The sequence below is a fragment of the Myotis brandtii genome, unplaced genomic scaffold, assembly GCF_000412655.1.
Source record: "Myotis brandtii unplaced genomic scaffold, ASM41265v1 scaffold17, whole genome shotgun sequence".
Taxonomy (NCBI): domain Eukaryota; kingdom Metazoa; phylum Chordata; class Mammalia; order Chiroptera; family Vespertilionidae; genus Myotis; species Myotis brandtii.
The window spans coordinates 9019775-9038921 of NW_005356259.1; the positions used below are offsets into that span (position 1 = coordinate 9019775).

General features: G+C 46.1%; 1 protein-coding gene across 10 annotated transcripts in view; it reads left to right on the top strand.

The window, feature by feature from the left end:
* Window positions 1-19147, top strand: part of JAZF1 (JAZF zinc finger 1) — a 327260-nt gene that overhangs the window by 285251 nt on the left and 22862 nt on the right. The window lies entirely within an intron of this gene.

Sequence of the window (19147 nt, forward strand, 5' to 3'; positions counted from 1 at the left end):
AGACCCACCTGTTTGACCCTTTACTAGTCTGGGTAGAGTTTGTTGGTTCATTCATCTACTTATGATTGAAGAAAAATTTGTGAATTACTGTTCATCATGTGTATGCAATAATGGATTTATACTTTTCATGCCCTTACCATGTCTTATGTGCAAAGGGATAGGATGGCTTGGGTTTGCACAGGTGGAGGAGTAGACAAAAAAGATGGCCACGTGTTGATTATTGTTGGAGCTGGGTGATGAGTGCATAGTGGTTCAGGACACCAGTCTCCCAATCTTTGCTTCTGGAAAATAGTTCCCATAATAAAATGATTATTATACGAATATTTAGAGTGCCTCCCCCGCCAGGCAAAGGAGACCCGTTCCTGTCCCAAAGAGCTTGGGCCTCGTGGAAGATGTTGGCCTTCTAGGGGGCCCACAAGCACACTCTTGTTTTCCCCTCCCCAAAGTGCAAGTCACTGAAAAATAAAACAGCAATCAGAGGTGAAGTTCAAAATCAACTTTATTAGTGCAGAAAGCTAACCTGCTGGAGGGAGCATGGATTCGTAGCTATTGGGCTTCGTAGTAGGTCTTCCAGGGGGTTAACTTATTTCCTAAATCACCCTTCTAGCTTACCTCGCAGTGCACGCAGATCTGTGTGCACCCGGCCCTCTACTGAGCATGCGCCGTACCTCTCCCAATTCAGAGATCCATTGAGTCACTGCTCCCCGGGGGCAGGAGTGAGGAAAGATGGTAGAAAGAAGCTGGGAAGGTCCCTCCTTTTCTTTTTCCCATCTGAGAAGCAGGGAATATATTTTCCTTCTCCCCAGTTGGAGTATAGGCGCAGGTATTAACCAGATAAATGCACCAATAACTATGACACTGTGACCATGACAAGTGCTCTATGGAGGAACTCAGTGATGTGAAAGCATCCAGAGAGAAGTCTGGCGGATCAGGGAAGGCTCCCCTTGAATGATGAGTGGGAGGCAAGGCGGTGACCAAAGAGAGGAGGAGCAGCTGGGAAAGGACTCCCTAATGCGTGTGGGGAGATGCTGGGTTGAATGAAGGAAAACTGGTTTCTCTAAGGCAAGGCCTTCGTATACATTGTTATTCTCCAGGGGGAGAATTTAGTAAAATCTCCCAAACTTAGTTGACTCCGATTCTGGGACTTCTTTTCCTGGGAGCATCTCGGGGGCTCATGGTGGACAGACACCCTGTGTTCTGTCAGGGTTGGGCGTTGTGGAAACAGGATCGGTGTCGGAGGCAGATGGACCGGGGTTCCTACCTGAACAGCTCCCTTCACCAGTTACTAAGTACACCTGTTCCATAGATTTCTGTGTCCCAGTCTAACGTGATAGCCCATGTATGCACCCGGCGTCCAATAAATGTTTGTGCCGTCCGGAGTCTTCATCTGGTGGCTTCAGGAACAGATCAGGGTCATTCTTCCATAGAAGATGAGTCGGTTCCTTTGTGCTGGGCATTTGTCCATCTCCTTACATCGGCCCCCATGCTTCCCTTGTACTTTATTCTGCGAAGATTTACTTTCCAGCATGTTGTGAAACATTTATCGTGTGAATCTAAGGCATGCTGTGAGAATGTAATTCTGTGATCGTCTTTTCTGAGTATTTCTATGAAGACTTATTCATACAGAATATGAATTAAGGGGCAGTTATGCACCTGGGTGTGCTTTATACATGACTCAATACTGACTGACTCGTGGTCCACATCAGATAACCATGGCTGCCTCGTCAGTAAGTTTCCTTAGAACCCCAGGAAAATCAAGACAGTTTAAAAGTGAGAGTTTATTATTTTTCATGTAAGAATGTTCAGGAGAAATGGAATCATTCATTTCCTTTCCCTCAGACCTAAAGAAATCTTTCTGACACCTTGCCTATTTTAGCAATTTCCCACCGCGAGGATTAATTTATGTTGTGGTAAAGATGTATCACTTTCAATCTGTCAAGATCATTGGTAAGTTATTTGCTGCTTGAAGAATGTTCCATGTAAACATCAAAAATTAGCAGGGGAAATGGTTTCTTAAACCCCTACCCTGTACAATTTTGATTGTGTACATTTTTCAATGTTTGAAATGTTATTTTACCTGTAGTTAGAGAGATCAGCTTATTTTTCCTGACTAATGTGGTTTCAGTCACTTTCGCTGCCAGGTTATAAATAATATCCCATGTTTCTGCCTTCTGAATTCACTCTCCCAAGTTTCATATTCAAGGCACATTCCTGGTCCAGAAGTAAGTCATCTTTGGAACATTTCATTTATAAAACATTCTTTTTTTAAAAAAATATATTTTATTGATTTTTTACAGAGAGGAAGGGAGAGGCATAGAGAGTTAGAAACATCGATGAGAGAGAAACATCGATCAGCTGCCTCCTGCACACCTCCCACTGGGGATGTGCCCGCAACCAAGGCACATGCCCCTGACCAGAATCAAACCCGGGACCCTTCAGTCCGCAGGCCGACACTCTATCCACTGAGCCAAACCGGTCAGGGTTATAAAACATTCTTTACAGTTCACTGTCGTGACAAGACTGGGTCTGAGCTCAGCTTCATCTGGAGTCTTGGATATTGCTTAGGTATTCTTGGAACCAAGATGTAGTTTGGAATTTCTAAATCCTAGGAGGTTCTTGTCATCTCTTCCTTTTCATTTCCTCTCCTTATTTGCTTGATTATATATATATATATTTGTATTTTAAAAGTATTCACTTAAGCAAAGGTTAGAATGGTTAAAATTATGGATCAGCGCACTTTCTATAAAGGACCAGATGGTAAATGTCTCATGCTCTGCAGGCCATAGGGTCTCTGTTTCAGCTATTCAGCTATAGAATTACACACACAAATGGGCATGGTGTGTTCCATTAAAAGTTTTTGTACAACTTTATTTACAAACACAGGCCTGATTGGGCCCACAGGCCATGGTTTGCAGATCCCTGATTTAAATCATAAAGATACAGAATTGAAAGATAAACATAATTGAATTCCCTGAAAATAAAATGTTAAAACAATTCATACCTTTCTCCTGGTAATATCTGGAGTATAATTACTAAGGAGGAGTGGCAGCTGGCATGTGTAGTGTTTCCTGGCTGTGCTTACTGTATACTTTGTGTATGGTGCTGTTTTTAATCCTCACACCAGCCCCAATGAGACACCACTATTATTTCCATGTTCAGATCAAAGAAATAGAGGCTTAGGAAGGTCAACTTGCCCTAAGCCCCATGTTTACCTGTTCAAAAAGGTGGTCTTTCTAGTGGACTCACACTTGCTCTCCACATTCAGACCTTTTTAAAAACTATTGGACCTTCAGTCCTCTAGCTGCCCCAATTACTGCTTGTCAGCTCCAAACCCGAAATACAGCACCTGCTAGGACACGGACTGTGGCTCACCCTCACTCACAGGAACTATGCTGCCATCAGCTTGTCAGAACTGGAGAATTTGCTGGTTTCATTGAGTCAGAGTCTTCCTTAAGGGTGAGCTGGAGCTGACTCCAGAGAGCCAATCTATAATAATAAAAGAGTAATATGCAAATCAATCGAACGGCCTAACACAGAAGACCACCCAGATGAGCTTCTGAACGAAGCCAGGGCTGCAAGGGCTGAGCTCTTGCACATATTTCGTGCATTGGACCTCTAGTTGTTAAATATTCCGGTTTTCAAACCAGTTAAAGGATTAGCTTGAAATTGGCCATGGGGAGAGTATTTATACCAGTGAAATTAGGACATGCTACCTGTCCAGACTTCCGCACGCCCCACTTTACCTTTATACCACTCTCTTTTCCTTTTAATACTTACCAGATTAATCTTACTTAGTTTGTAATTCAAGGGATCAGGGGCATAACTATGTCTGTGAATGAGCCTAAAGCAAAAATCAATCACTAATAAATAAATATTGGCCACTGCAAACAATGGATTGCTCCACAGCCATTCACAACAAAGGTATGGGTCACTGTGTAGTGACATTATCCAGTTATAAAACTACATATGAAGTATGATCCCAATCTTATTTTTTTTTTACTTCAAAAAAGTTAACGGTGGTTACTTTAATGTAATGGGGAAATAGGTACTCTTTTCTCTTTCCTATTTTCTAAAATGAGCTTGTATTACTTTTGCAACTCCAACAACTATTCAGTACATATAACCAGAAGATCCAGACAAGATGGCTCTGACCCTGCTTCCCCCTCCCCTCAAAAAGAGAAATTAATCAATTTATTTCCTTCAGATTAATTTCATGGCCTTTCAGGGTTAGGAGGAAGGAGGTCATTCTCTAGGAAGGGCCTTTAGCCAGCAGATTGTTTTGGCTATTAGAGTCTGTAGTTTAGTTGAGAAAGTACTTTCTTTTTTTCCTGTTCCCATATTTGCCCACTGGACCTCTTCGAAGAGTGACTCTCAGATGGAAATCACCTGGAGAATTTTTCAACCCTTTGCTTGGGCTCCACCCCGAGACTCTGACTTGGTTGGTGGGCGGGACTTGGCACTGGTGGTTTTAAAAAGTTCTCAGGGTTAACTCTCACCTGTAGCTAGAGTTGGGAAACCACTGCTTTGCAATGTGACCGTCCAGTTGTCCTAGCTGTATTTTCTTGCTTGGGTTAACATATCCCCACCTTGTCTGGAGAAAGGTGACTGCAGCCACTCGCTTAGCCTCGGAAATGAGTCCAAGGGGACTGAACAGATGCGCGCTTGTGTCTTAATGGAGAAGCCATGGAAAGAGTTGGCCGGGTTTTGGGTTATAATAGCGTTGCATAGTCTCTCCTGGAAAATATTTGTATATATATTTTGGCTGACTCGGGGGGAAAAATTCAAGTACTAAACCAGAGAAAGGCACCCAAGGAAATGAAACCTGTGTGTGTGTGTGTGTGTGTGTGTGCGTGTGTGTGTGTGCGCGCGCGCGCGTGCGCGCGCGCGCTTTCTAGTCCAAGCTACCTATAATAACAGTGAAGTCACAGCTTATATCTATTAATGCATTAATTAAGTTTCTATATTGTGTTATTTCATGTCATATTCCTGTGTCTCCTGCTATTTAGCCTTATAGTACACCTTTAACATGCTTTTATGGCTTTTTGCAATACATTATTCAAATTATAAGGATTTTGAAATTTTCAGGAGAGACTGACATACAGCAAGTCATTTTAGAAAGTAAATGTTTCCCTCAGGGTGGAAATTACTGTGCAACACAGACTTATAGAACTGGTGGAATTATGCTTGACATTTAGAAGCATATGCCTTCGTTTTTAGAAGGCAAAATAAACTTAAATAGGCTTAGTAAAGGCAGAAAGTCTCAGAGAAGAAAAAGATAAATTAAGGTAAGATCTAAAATAACATACCTCCCCCACTCATCCAAAAGAAGAGAATGAAATAGGAAAAATCGTGGAGAGATAAATCCTACCTGGTTTAATGGTGGAAAATGAGAAAAGCAAATCAAACTGTTTCAGCCTCACTGAATTTTGTGACCTATTTATGAAATTCCTGAGGCCACGGTTTGGTATTTCTAGCAGGTCCTGCCCTGAAGAGTTGAATGTCTGCATGAGGCCTAGGAAACATTTCTAAAACCTTCCTATTCAAAAGCTGGCCTGCTTTATGGTTCCCTGTCCAGCAGTTGCAGTATTATCTGGCTTAGTTAGGGTCAGGGTCTCTAACACACCCTTTCCTGGCCTGAGGTTTGTTTGCTTGTTTGTTTATACTCCACTTTGTCCTAATCATTGTTCTTTCATCTTCTTTGTTGATTGACTTGTAAAATCTTTATCCTGCTTCCTGAGTGTCTTGTGGTTAATTTGGCTTCCTTCCCCACCATCTCAGGTGGCTACTTGTGTTTAATCTCCACTTGCTACTCAGAGTGTTGGTAGAGTAAGGATGGCAACCTCGAAATAGTATTTCAATGACTGTTTCATTTGTAAGAGCTTCCGAACAAAACATGTTGTGTTTTTACTTGAAGAAAACCATCAAATCAGTGATTTGTAATACTACTACGACTAATAATAATAACAATATAATAGATTACAGCCCTTTATAGTGCACAGAAACATTCACATTCACCGTCTAAACTGATCCTTATTAACGCTGATGGGACACAGGGCAAGCATTATCGTAGCCCACTTTAAAGACTCAGAAACTGCCCAGTCGACCTATGAAGCAGGAGGTTCGATTCCCAGTAGGGCACATGCCTGGGTTGTGGGCTCGATCCCCAGTGTGGTGGATGCTGGAGGCAGCCGATCGTTGATTCTCTCTCATCATTGGTGTTTCTCTCTGAAATCAATTAAAACATATTTTTTTTAAGACACAGAAATGAAGATTCATTGAAGTGATTACTTGCCTAAGTCCATGTGGTGCCCAGCTGGAGTTGATCCTGGTTTCCACACCACCAGGATTTGGCAGCTTTTCCTTTGGCATAATTTACTGAGCATCTATTTTGTTAGAGGCACTGTCCCAGCTCTCACAATCCAGCGGTTCTCAACCTGTGGGTCTCGATCCCTTTGGCAGTCGAACGACCCTTTCACAGGGGTCACCTAAGACCATCCTGCATATCAGATATTTACATTACGATTCATAACAGTAGCAACATTACAGTTATGAAGTAGCAACGAAAATAATTTTATGGTTGGGTCACAACATGAGGAACTGTATTTAAAGGGCCAGAAGGTTGAGAACCACTGCTCTAATCCTTGTAAATTAGAATTTACATCTCTCGGTAGAAGCATTTTATTCACGTGTAGGACAGACACTCATGAATGTGACCTGCACACAGATGGACTAAATTATCAGCATGGACGTTTAGTAAGGCAAGGCAGACACACGGGGTCATTCTCTCTCTGCTGGTTTAGTGCGGCGATACGCGGTATATTCACACCCAGAAAATGTCTAGATCTTGTAAGACAAATGTACATTCCGAGGGAGAAGGAGGAAAGTGAGAGTGGTGGGGCCCAGTTTTACAGGCCATGGTCGTTGGGAATGTCAGCTTGGGGATTGGTAAGAGGCCCTGGATATGATGACAGTGGGTGGAATGTAAAGCCTGGGCTGCCTTCCAGTGCTTGGGAGCAGGGAGGTAAAGTGGCGAGAGCCTCTGGCCTCAGCGGGACCTGGATCCAGATCTTGGTTCTGCTGCTTGAGAGCTAGATGGCCTCACACCCGGTACCTGTCTTTTGTGGACGTATGTTTTCATTCTTCCTGGGTCAATGCCTGGAGGGGAATTACCAGGCCAACGTCATTTTGGTCTTGGGGCCTGAAGAAGCCGTGTGACCTCTGTGGGTCGTGGCCTCCTCGGCTGGGAGGAGGAACGGTGTCGTCTGATGCCTCTCCTCTCAGAGCTGCCTGGAGGGCACTGTTCCCCCAGCTGCTCCGAGGCAGGTGCAAGGATGTATGCAGCAGCTCTGTTCCCAGTAGCCCACCCTACTCAGTAGTCCATCTGCTGGTAAATGGATAAACAAATGGGATCTGGTTGTACAATGGAATACTAGTTAGCAATAAAAAGGAACAAAGTACTGCTACACAGAAAAATGGGTGAATCTCCAAAACATGATGCTGAGTGAAAGAAGCAGACACGAGGGTACATATGAAATTCCAGTACAGACCGACCGACCTGTGACCATAGAAATCAGCACAGCATGGACTCGAGGGGAGGGGAGTGGGGAAAGGTGTGCACGAGAGCTCCCTGGAGTGCTGGCTGCAGTCCAGACCTTGACTGAGGTCTTGGTTACACAAAGGCAGACATTGATCAGACCCATCTCATTATGTAACTAAGATCTGTGCATTGTACTGTATGGATTTACCTCAGTTGGAAAAAAGGAATTGGTGGCCCAGGCAGAAATGAGGGACCAGAGCCCTCAGCTTCCACCCATTCCTTGACCTGGCAAGTACATTTCCTCTGCTGTAAACAGTCATTAAGAACAAAGGAAGTAAATAAATGCAGTAGTTAGAGGAGGCAAATCTCTGGAATTTCCTCCCCATTAAAGAAAGACCATAAACGGAATCCTTTAGTGTCTGCTTTCTTAGCTTAGGAACATGCAGGAAACAGCCGTGCAGCCACATAAAACAATTGAAAAACATGAGAGAGAAAGAGAGAGAGAGAGAGAGAGAGAGAGAGAGAGAGAGAGAGAGAGAGAGAAAGAAGAGAAGAGAAGAGAAGAGAAGAGAAGAGAAGAGAAGAGAAGAGAAGAGAAAAGGAGAAGAAGCCAGTTGCCATACCCTGGGTCTTAGGTCCCAGTTAGAATTGATTAATGACTGATAGAAAGTCATAACATCTGGATCTCTCAATATCCAAAATGTAGATAATGCTTTACAATGTTGATAATTTTAAAGTGAACGCTGCCCATTTTCAGCCCACATCGAGCACAGGTTCTGTAACAGGCAGCCACTAGATAGCAGCTTATCTTCTGATTCAATATTTGCAGTAAAAGTGTCAATAATTTACCTTCTGATGAAGATATTTTTGAGGCCTACCATTTTAGCCGTACCACACTTAACCATTGACATTTAGTTATAACCCTAATTTCATGTATACTATTCACAGTTATTGTTTCATCAAACTCAGTAAAAATAGTGAGTCTTACTGTTAAGAATTCCCACCAGGAGTCTCGAAGATCTTTCCCGTCTTGTTTCGCCTGGTGCTGGAAACACCGTGAATGGCAAGGCTTTAGCCCTCGAACCTTGTTGCCGTGTGTGTGTGTGTGTGTGTGTGTGTGTGTGTGTGTCCCAGCAGGGGTCTCTGCACTGGCCAAAAAAATATCAAGAGCCATCACAAGGCACAGTTATTTTAAAGGGCACACATACAGACGGTGCCGCTCACACCCTCTCCGAAAAAAGAACGCAGTCTCTTTAAGCCGAGGCCCTGCGATCACTTGCATGCCAACAGCCATCAGTGCACACTTCTCGGTCATTTTCCTTTGAATGCGAGTACCAGCACCGAAATGTGAGCGCTCAAGAGAGCGGCCTATTGTTGGCCTGGGAAATGGTGCGATGCCCCTGAAAACACCCACAGGCGCTCGGGCCCAGCACACCTCTGCCGGGAAGGTGATGGAGATTTAACGCCTGCTGGACTCGTCGCTGGACCAAATCTCTGTGTCTCCAAAGAACCTTTCTCTTTTCCCCTCCCCTCTGAAACCCAGCATATTAAAATCAGAGGAGCCCTTTCAACTTGGTAGGTATCACGGCAGTGAACATATTTAATGTCTTTTCCATGTGGGCCTGGTTTTAACAATGGAATGATCCCCAGGCACACCCAGCTGCACGGCATTAAAGAAAGAATCTGCAGAGAACTGGGAACGCTCTGAGCTCATTTGTTCTTGCTGAAAAGACAATCGAGGTACAGAATCTCCCTGCTGCTTCTTCCCAAGGCTTTGTTCAGACTTCTCGGAAGCGCACTCGAAGGGAAGGGGTGGTGTGTGACAGGAGGGAGAGACGGGCTGCTGGGTCCTGTCTGGTGCCAGGGAAGGCAGGGTTGCTGGTAGTGCCACCAAATCCTGTTCATGTCTATTCATCAAACCAGCACCAAGTCGGCTTGATCTCATCAGATCCAAGATGTGTTTCATACTCCACTGGGCTGAATTAGTAATGCTCTCTTTGGTATGGAAATACACATAGGAAATCACCCCTAAGATATCAAATGGGGGGACGCCTGGCATTTGACATCTGATAATGCTACCGTGTGCTGTCTTTTCTATCTACATATCCCCTTTTTTTCCTAAAGACAGAAAGGGTAGCCAGGGTGTGCCAGGTGGTTACAGGCCCCAGAGCAGGCTATGCTGGGAGAAACTGCTTCTCTGATGTCAGGATAACTTGGGGTAAAGTAGCTAAATAGTGCCTGCCATTGTCTATCCCTTGCTGGTTTGGCTGAGTGGATAGAGCGTCAGTCTGTGGACTGAAGGGTTCTGGGTTGGATTCTGGTCAAGGGTACATGCCCGGGTTGCAGGCGCCATCCCCAGTGTGTGGCATGCAGGAGGCAGCTGATTAATGATTCTCTCTCATCATTGATGTTTCTATCTCTCTCTCCCTCTCTGAAATCAATAAAAAAATATTTTTAAAAAAACAAAATTAGCATAATTTTCAAATAAGAAAAATACATGCAGAGCAGATTTCTTTTGTAGCAAATAGTGAACATCATGGTTTCCAGTGAGCCATTGCGAGCTCTCTGAGCTATGCTGTAACAGTTACTGTTAAAGTTCCAGCCACAGTGTTTGAAAAGCAGTTGCGTAGAATCTTCAGCCCAGGGGCGGAGGGACCTGGACAAGCTCGGCCCATTGGCTTGTCCGGGGCTCTATCTGCAGGCAGAATGTGCAGCCTTCCAAGTCTAATGCACTAACAATTATGGGGACAATGCTGGGCAGCCGATTTAGGGTGATGTTTGGGGACATGATCAAGATCCTGTACCTTAACTAGGCCCCCAAACCACCCCCTTAAATGGTCACTTTCTCCTATTACACAATGTTCTAAGCCTTCATTGTGCTGAAAGTCGCCCTGAAAGTCACCCAATGAAGTGAGTTTTGGCAGAACTTGATGCGGTGAACAGTGTTTCACTGCCATTAGAGGGAAGCAGTCTTTGAAAAAAGTGTTTAATTAAAGCCACTTGGTTTCAGTAATGGAAGTGTGCAATTTAGAACAGGCTATATGGTACCAGAAGGAAAATTATTTTCTTAAGACTAACAAAACTTGACAAATGATTCACTTTTAAAAGCAGAAAATGAAAATGTTGCCGCTCCGTTGGGAGCGAGCTGCCAAGGGCTCTGGCTGGGGGTTGGTTGTGACAAGCTGGAGAGGGTCCTACCACCACCTGTGGGCACACACCTCAGCCCCTGGGGCTTTTTCCCTCGAAGATGAATAAGCCCCTTTTGGAAACGAAAACCATAAAATTAAAATTATGAAGTAACTGCAAATATAAAATTTGGGATTAAAAAAAATTTTTTTTTAATAAGTCAGAGTTTCTGGAATAACTATATAATGAGTATGCATTACAGACACATAAATACATCCTTGGTAACTAATACATGCTACTTGGCAATTAAATAGCAAATTAAAAGTTTAATAGAATCCAGTTAACACATTTGTAAATAAGCTATAGGGCCGTGTTTCCCAAAATGAATAAGGAATAAATATTCCAGAAAGGATTTTTCCCCTTCCTTTTTTGCTTCTCAACAAAGATCTGTTTCCTGGCATCCTCGGGAGAGGAAGGTTTGCCAAGACTAGAAAGCTTGTCCTTCGCCCCGTGGGAGCCCTTTGGGCTAAAGCTGTAAAGGTGGCATTCTGATACCCATGACCATTTTCATTCTGTCAGGCAAGCTGAGCAAACTGGAAAGTGAATTATGCTAAACATAAACTTGAAGGAGCTTCAACTGCGTGGTGGTTGTGCCTCTTTAAAAATAGCATCGTACAGCCTCCTGGAATTTCGGTTCACACTGTCTGTGTTCTCTATCATACACTAGTATATTTTGGAAAAGGGACAGGACTGAAAAGCGAATAAATATTTTCCCAGAACACTTACCAGCAGCCTCATTTTTCAGCTTCCAGAAGATGGTAGTCCGTGGCTTCTTCAGAGGGATATCAGGTTCCTGTCTAGAAGGTGATCTAAGGGGCCTGAATTTGTTAACCTACTAAACCACATTGTTATGTCAGTGCCCAACTAATGGTTGTTATAGATTCTTTTCCTGTTCAGAGAAAGATGCTCGAGTCTGTTCCGCACACCTGTTCTTTGAGGCTTATCGTCAGTCATCTTCCCTCTGTGTTCATGGTGCTCACCAACCCAAAGGCCATGACCTGAAGTTCACTCAGGTGACCTGAGCATGATGTTAATAAGGCTGAGGTCATGGGTTTAATTCCCATGTGAGCCAGTTCACTTGCTCCATCCTGGGGCCATGAACCATGCTAGTTGAATGTCAACCACCAGGTAGGGTGGTCCCTTCAAATCTGTAAGGATCGGGGAGATATGGGAAATACACAAAGGGCCAATCCGGTTCTCAGAGATGTGCCTCACCCTCTTGGCTTAACCCACGGGATCAAGGTCAGTGTGAGAATATCAAGAGTATGAAAAAAAAACACACCTCAAAGCCACGTGTCTGTGAAGCACTCTGAATGGCCTCAATTTATTCAGTGACAAAGCAGCAGTATTGCTGTAACATGTGTGTCTTCATGGCCTTTTGTGTTCAGTGCAAATGTCTTTAGAATATTCAGGAAAAATGGGAGACTAATACAAATTGGTAAAAGTCATTGGCTTATGACTGGGGAGGCCTCAAACCACTTTGTTGCCTAGAAAGAACAAAGATTCGATGACTTGGATGGAAGGGGGCCAGTTCCACTTACTGCTCTCTTTAAAATGACAGAGATGAGAGAGAGAGAGCTGCTCCCGCCCCTCCTCCACCCGTGGGAAAGAATTCCTGCAAGAGTAGCAGGTGGGTGAGACAGTGGCTTCATTATGTAAGTGGTCATTTCTTAACACCCCTGAATTTAGGAGGTGCATTACTGCCCCAAATCCTTCCAATTAAAGAAAGCAAAGGAGGAAAAACACATGGCAGGTAGCATCAGAGCTAGGTAGAGATCATCTTGGCTCTTGAAATTTGTAAGTTGTGACCAGCATTCTTTTTTTAAGAAGTAGAGGCCAGCCGATGTGCTCAATGGTTGAGCATCAACCCATGAACCAAGAGGTCCCTGTCCGATTCCTGGTCACGGCACGTGCCCAGGTTTTGGGCTAGATCCCCAATATGGGGGGCGTGCAGGAGGCAATTAATGTTTCTCATTGATGTTTCCATCTCTCTATCCCTCTCCCTTTCTCTCTCTCTAAAAAAAGAAAGCATATTTTTTTTTATTTAAAGAAAAAGAAAATAGATGCTTCACACTTGGTAATGATAAGTATTATCTGGGGAAACTTTTAGTTTTGTGTGTGGTTTTCTGAGTTGTGATATAAAATGTTAGTTTTTTACTGGGTCACGGTCAGACATTTGAAAGCCAATGATCTAGACTCCCTTCCTCATATGAGTGTAGTGTCAAGCCCAAGGTCATGTAGCCAAATTGGTCAAAACAATACCAAAGTCCAGGCTTCTTACAAGACACTGAGTGTGCTTTCATAATCAGTTGTGTTATATTCCTAGTTCTCCATTCATGAGACTTCATTCGACCTGACCCATACAGTTTCTTCTGGGCCTGCGGACCCTGGGATGTCCCAGACTCCCCATGCCCAGAATGAGCACAAGGTCCCTCACTAGAGTTTAACCACAAGGAGCGGGAAATGCCTTTTCTCCACAGGCCTTTCTTGGTAGAAATTTCTCCTTTTGTGAAATTAGCTATTGATCTTAGGCGCTTAGCATGCAAGACCATCACTAGGTCCGTCAGAATGGAGTAAAAGTGGGAGAAGACACAGTCTCAGGAACGCAGTGGGAAAGAGAGGAGACCGTGTCCCAGCAGCAAGACCAGTGAGAAAGCAGCCTGTGTTTGTGCCAGGAAGTGAGAGCAAGGCAGGGAGGAGAGAAGGCGGCCCGCGTGCAGGTGTGGGGAAGGCGCCTGTGGAGAAGACCATCTCCTACCAGAACTTGTTTGGCATTTGGAGGTGAAGCTTGGGGGTGCAGGCCCTGCTTTCTCTCCACAGGAGGCCTTTTTTTCCCCTCCCAGAGAGTCAGCTGACCAGAATCCAAGGTTTCCTACGTGAGTGTTTTCTCTGGGGTTGGTGAAAATTATTTCTTGCAAGTATGGAAGGAACGCGTACAACCACCTACCTCTCCTGGTCCCGTAAACCTGAGGCGAAAATAGTTGTGAGTTCCTCTGGGTTTCAGCACCACGAGCCTCTGATATTTTTGGAAGCATTTTACCCAGCCCCAGCTTAAACCTGTGTATCTTTGCATGCTTGCTTCTAAGGAGCTACGGTTGCTGAGGAAGCTGACATCTCTTCCGTAGGAAACACGGAGCGAGAAGATGGTCAGTTTCCTCATTTCTCAGAGGGACTGGCCCTCAGTCGGAACTGGGGCAGCCCAGTGTTTGTTCTCTCTGAGCATCTCAAGTTGGTATTTCTCACCATCGCTCTTCTTCCCTTTCCTGTCCTTGTTTTGACGGGTGATAAAGCGGAGAGTACTGACTGGCTTTCCAACCGCAGCTGCTGCCAAAGCGCCAAAGCCCCAAAGCCTAGCGCCCTCTGGGAGCCTGCCCTTCGCAGTGGTAATGACTTGTGTGGGAATCTGCGCAGTAACCTCCCCAAGGACCGATTTCACCAAGGAGTAACCCCCTTGTCTAGACCCTACAAACCCGTAAAGTCATCATTAGCTGGGGTTCCCGAGCTACAAAGCAGCAATAGAAACCGCTGCCCCTCGTCTTGAAGGGCTTTCGAGTACAGAGCGCTCATTGTGGGAGCCTGCGCTTCTCACCTGGGCCCCGCCCTCTCTCTGGGAAAAGCAATGGAAACTCCCACCGACTCCACACCCCAGAACCGACACCCCATCTTGACTTCTACACAGCCTTCTATACACGCCCTGCTCTCAACTTCCACACAGCCTTCCATCTCCTGCGTTTCACACCTGGGACACTACCTGGGATTTTATTTTTACAATTTATTTTGAGAATGGTCCAACTTCCTGCTTGCCAAATTATTGACTAATGAGATAAAAGCAGTTTAATGCATGATATTTTAAGAAACTAGGCTGGCAGCCCCACCGGTGTGGCTCAGTGGTTGAGCACTGAATCATGAACCAAGAGGTCACTGGTTTGATTCCTGGTCAGAGCACATGCCTGGGTTGCAGGATCAATCCCAGTAGGGGGTGAGCAGGAGGCAGCCGATTGATGTTTCTCTCTATCCCTCTCCCTTCCTCTCTTATTAAAATCAATAAAAGGAGATGAACATTTTTTAAAAAAGAAAGCAAAATAAAAGAAACTAGGCTGGCAAACTTACTCAGTGAGAGATTAAAAGGATTCAGACTTCTAACCCAGTGCTCTTTCCTCTCAAGGTACTTAGCAGCGTTGGCCGTTGTCATGATGATAGCACAGATGGGGATGGAAAATGGAACCATGTGAACTCCGGAGGGAAAGGGTGGACAGGGCAGGGCCTGCCCTGAGTCTCCTAAGGGTAGAGGCAAAATCAGGTGACTGAACTTTACTGGGTCCAGTAGAGTAAACTTTTCAGAAATGATGTTAAAACAGAGATTATCTTAGGAGCCAAATACATCAGGAGTTAGAATTTATGGAATAGTTACTGAAATCGGCTGAAGCGAGACCCTCTGCCCCCTACCCCACTTGGCAAGGGATACTGAAGCTCGCCTGTGGTGTGCGCGCCTGCAGGAGTGAGAGTGACAGTGTCCGTCACCATGTGGGGACAGCTAGAACATGCTGGGTGCTTTGCTAACCATGCTCTTCAATCCCCGTTTCATAAGTGAATGGAAACTACGGGGCGGCGGGGGGGGGAGTGGGGGTCAGAGAGGCTGAGTAACTTGTGCAAGGCTACGCTGCTCTATTAGTAAGTTCAGGTGCCTGGACCTTAAGCCAGGTCTGCCTTCTCCAAAGAGTACTCCTCCCCAACGACTGAAAGAGTGAAACATGAATTGCTCCGTGTGCCCTTCGGGAGCACGCAGTACGTCCCATGCTCCTGGGACGATGATTTTCCAGGCATAACTAGGAGAGGGAGTCTGTTAGCACACAGGACAGACATGCGACTGCCCACTACACGTCAAATGAATGTGCAGAGACAGGAGACATGACCCTGGTCCTCCCGTAGCTCAGAGACTAGTGGGGGGAGGCAGATGATGAAATCCACACGGGATGGGATGCTGAGTTCCCCGGTAGAGACAAGCTCTGCGCATGCATGGAAGGGAGGGGCCCCAGCCTTGGGGCGTGGAGTCACCTCGAGACAGTGATACCCAACTGAGTTTTAAGAATGAGTACATCTTAGATGAAGGGAAAGAAGAGGATATGCGAGTCTGGCCGGCTCAGATGGGTGGGGAGGGGGGAAATGCCCAGAGGACAAGAGTGCACCCTGCTTTCTAAGTGAGGCGGGAAGCTGTTAGAGGATTTTAACCAGGAATGTGGTGGTTTGCCCTACATTTGAAAGTGATGATTCTGCCTGATGAGTGAATGTTGCTGGGCGGTGGGACTGAGAATGGCTGATGGGTTGGGGGATCCATGCAGCAGATCAGGGGTGACAGCAGTGGCACTGGGACCTCAGGGTGCAGGTATGGGTGGACTCAGATACTTGGAGGAAGAGCCTGCAGGATGGGGTGGGGATCTGGAGGGAAAGAGCAGTGCCTCCTGGGTTCTCTGCGGAGCAGCTGAGTGGGTGGTGGAGCCATTTTCTGAGCATGAAGGAGCAGGAGCATTATACACACAAGAACTCTCTTAGAACCATGACCTTGAACCACCTCTGTCACGAGAGGCTGTAGTACCCCACCTTTTCCCAGTGACCTGGGAGCATCTTAAAAGTATGGTCCTCCGGGACCCACCCTAGATTTGGTGAGTCACAGTCCAGGAGGGGAGCTGGGCACCGGGAGCCGCCAGCAGCTCCCAGGCGATGCCAGCACCGCCAGCCCCGCACCAGTCCAAGGCCGGCCGCGATGACCTGAGCCTGAGCAGCATTCCTCCCAGGTGCTGACCAGCACCACCCACCGCAGGAACCAGGAGCAGTCACTGAAGTTGAAGTGAAGGTGGGCTGCCTGCCCTCATTCAGGCCACGCCTCTTTGATGCTTTTCCCTAACAGGCGAGGAGCCTGAAAAGAATAGCTTTGCCCTAAGTGGCAGGAAGGTTCCCACACAGTACCGTCTTTCAGAAGCACCTAAGGCTCTGATGTCTGTCTCAGTGATCGGATCCTCGTAAATTGGAGGATTGGTTCTGGAAACCCCATGAGCCTCGGCTTTCTTGAGAGATTTATGGCACTTTCCGCTCACATGAGGGCCAGGAATAACATCGCAGCTCCCTCCGCATTTCTGGTTTTTGTTCCTGGGGTGGGCGGGGGGGCAGGGGGGCGGGGGAGGAGAGTAAGGGAAGGGAGACGTAGGCAGAACTAATACCACATTGAAAGGAAAGTGTCCAGACTTATTTTCCAAAACCTCAGAAAAAGCCTCACGTTCTGCTGAGGGTATAACCGTTTGTTGTCCCATCTTCTCTCATGGGGTTTTTCCAGCCTCATCACCTGTACCCGGGTGAAGTCCCTGGTGTGGGAAGGGGCCAGAGCTGGCTGGAGCTCAAGGAGACGTTCCAGGTGGGCTGGCCTCCTCGGGCAGTGGCCTCAGACCTTTAGCAGACAAGGCGGTGCTGGACTTCGGTAAGCTCATTTACACTGTGTTTTAAGATGTTTCCAAAACAATGTTAAGTAATGAGTAGCAATGAATTCCCTTTTGCCCTGACCAAGAAAAGGGTCCGATTAAGATAGCCATTCCAGTTGGAATCCACGCCTGGTGAACCCATTCAGCCAAATTACACATTATGTTGATGGAAGTGGGCATGACTGGCTCTAGTCCACATGTAATTGCTTCAGAGTATCTGCACCTACCTTGGCAGCAGCGTATCGGACAAGCATCAGAAAGTGTTCTACCAACTCTAGAGGAGAGACAAGCAAGGCCCGGGTCTGATGACTGTTGTTGCAGACCCAGTGCTGATGCTGTGGGGCTGCGGAGATGCATGAAAAGAACCACCACCCTCAGGGGCACGAGGCTCTAGTTGTGGAGGAAGCCAAGTGTGCAAATAAAGCTCCTGTCAGACGCTGAACCTGAGAGCCTTACATCAAGGGTTACAATAGGCAGGGGAAGGACAAGTCATTCTACTTGGAAAAGTAGCATCTGAGAGAGGTCTCCAAGGATGCACAGGTTAGAGGAGCGAGTGACGTGGGTGTTAGTTGTGTATTCCACACCCCCAGGCCTAGCCGACAGCAGGGAGGTGGTTTGGGGACCAGTGAGGCTGTGCATTGGATTCAGGAAGCGCTCACATAGATACAGGAACCTAAAATGTTAGGCTAAGGCGTTTGCGTTTAATAGAGTTGGCGGTAGGTAGCCCCTTTTAATAAGAGGAGGAACTAATGCTATCAGAGAAAAGTGATATTATGGATTAAAGCTATTTGGGGGCATGTTAATTTGGCAGCGGGAGGAGGATGGATGGGAGGGCAGAGAGGCTGCGGGCTGGCGGGTCAGGAGGTTGTTTCAATAGCCGGGGTGAACCTATGGCAATAGATTGGCTTTCTTGATGACATTTCTGCATGTGGGACAGGAAATGACTTAATGTGGAAGGCTTTTCAACGCTGCTCTGCGTAGCTCCCCAGCCCCGCCCAGGCCATAGGAGCCTGCCCAACTTACTCCGCAGGAGTAAACCTTGCAGACATTGGAATGTTTATGTTTGGCCCAGTATGGCTCTGGGTTTTTTTTACACAGCTGTAAAGTGTATTTAACTCCCAAATATAAAACACTTCTCGACTACTGTTTCATAGCTTCGTAAAATGAGGCTCGGTTGCGTAGGTGCTCCCGGCAGTCAGCCCCTATCTTTCTACGCAAGCCCGTTTCCTCATATTGTTCTTCCAACGGAAGAAAACTCGGCTCACGTAAACCACGTTTTACAAGCAGCCGTCAGAAGAGAAGCCCCAAAGACAATGAGCAGCGTCCGCAATTGTATTTTTAACCTAAGATTACAGAGCTCACTAGCAAGGAAGCAAAATCACTTTAATTATGATTGTTTCTCATTGTGGCTGCGAGTGTAAGTCAGTAACAGATGTTCATTTCCCCCGGCTCGACTGTTTTTAATTCTTTCTTGAACACGGAGAACGAAATCTTTAAACATTTGCCAGAGTTCAATTAACATCGCCGGCCGAGGTGGAAAATGCCCCACTTTGTTTTCTGTCGCCGCAGACCTGCCTGGCAGCCTGTGCCCGGAGCGCGGGCCGGCTCCAGCTGGCACGGCGTTTATGGCCTCGGAGTTAATTTGCAGAATCGGCCTTCGGCGGGAGGGGTCTGTTTGCCGGTTGATACATTTATTTATTTACTCTTTCCTTATAAATAAAATTGCACTGTAAAACCCCGCGGCTTAATTGCAGGAAACCCAGTGCATTTTTGTTGTTGTTGTTCTGCAAGTGGCTAAGGGCTGGTGCTTTGTGTATGCGGCGGCGTGGAAATCTGGGGGAAGAATATGTTTACGGCCCAGGCTGTGCGACTCGGTTTATCAGGTTTTTCCTGTGCTCTGTGGAACAGACGGCTGTTCATGATGGAAAGGCCTTTCTTCTGTGGGGAACGGAGT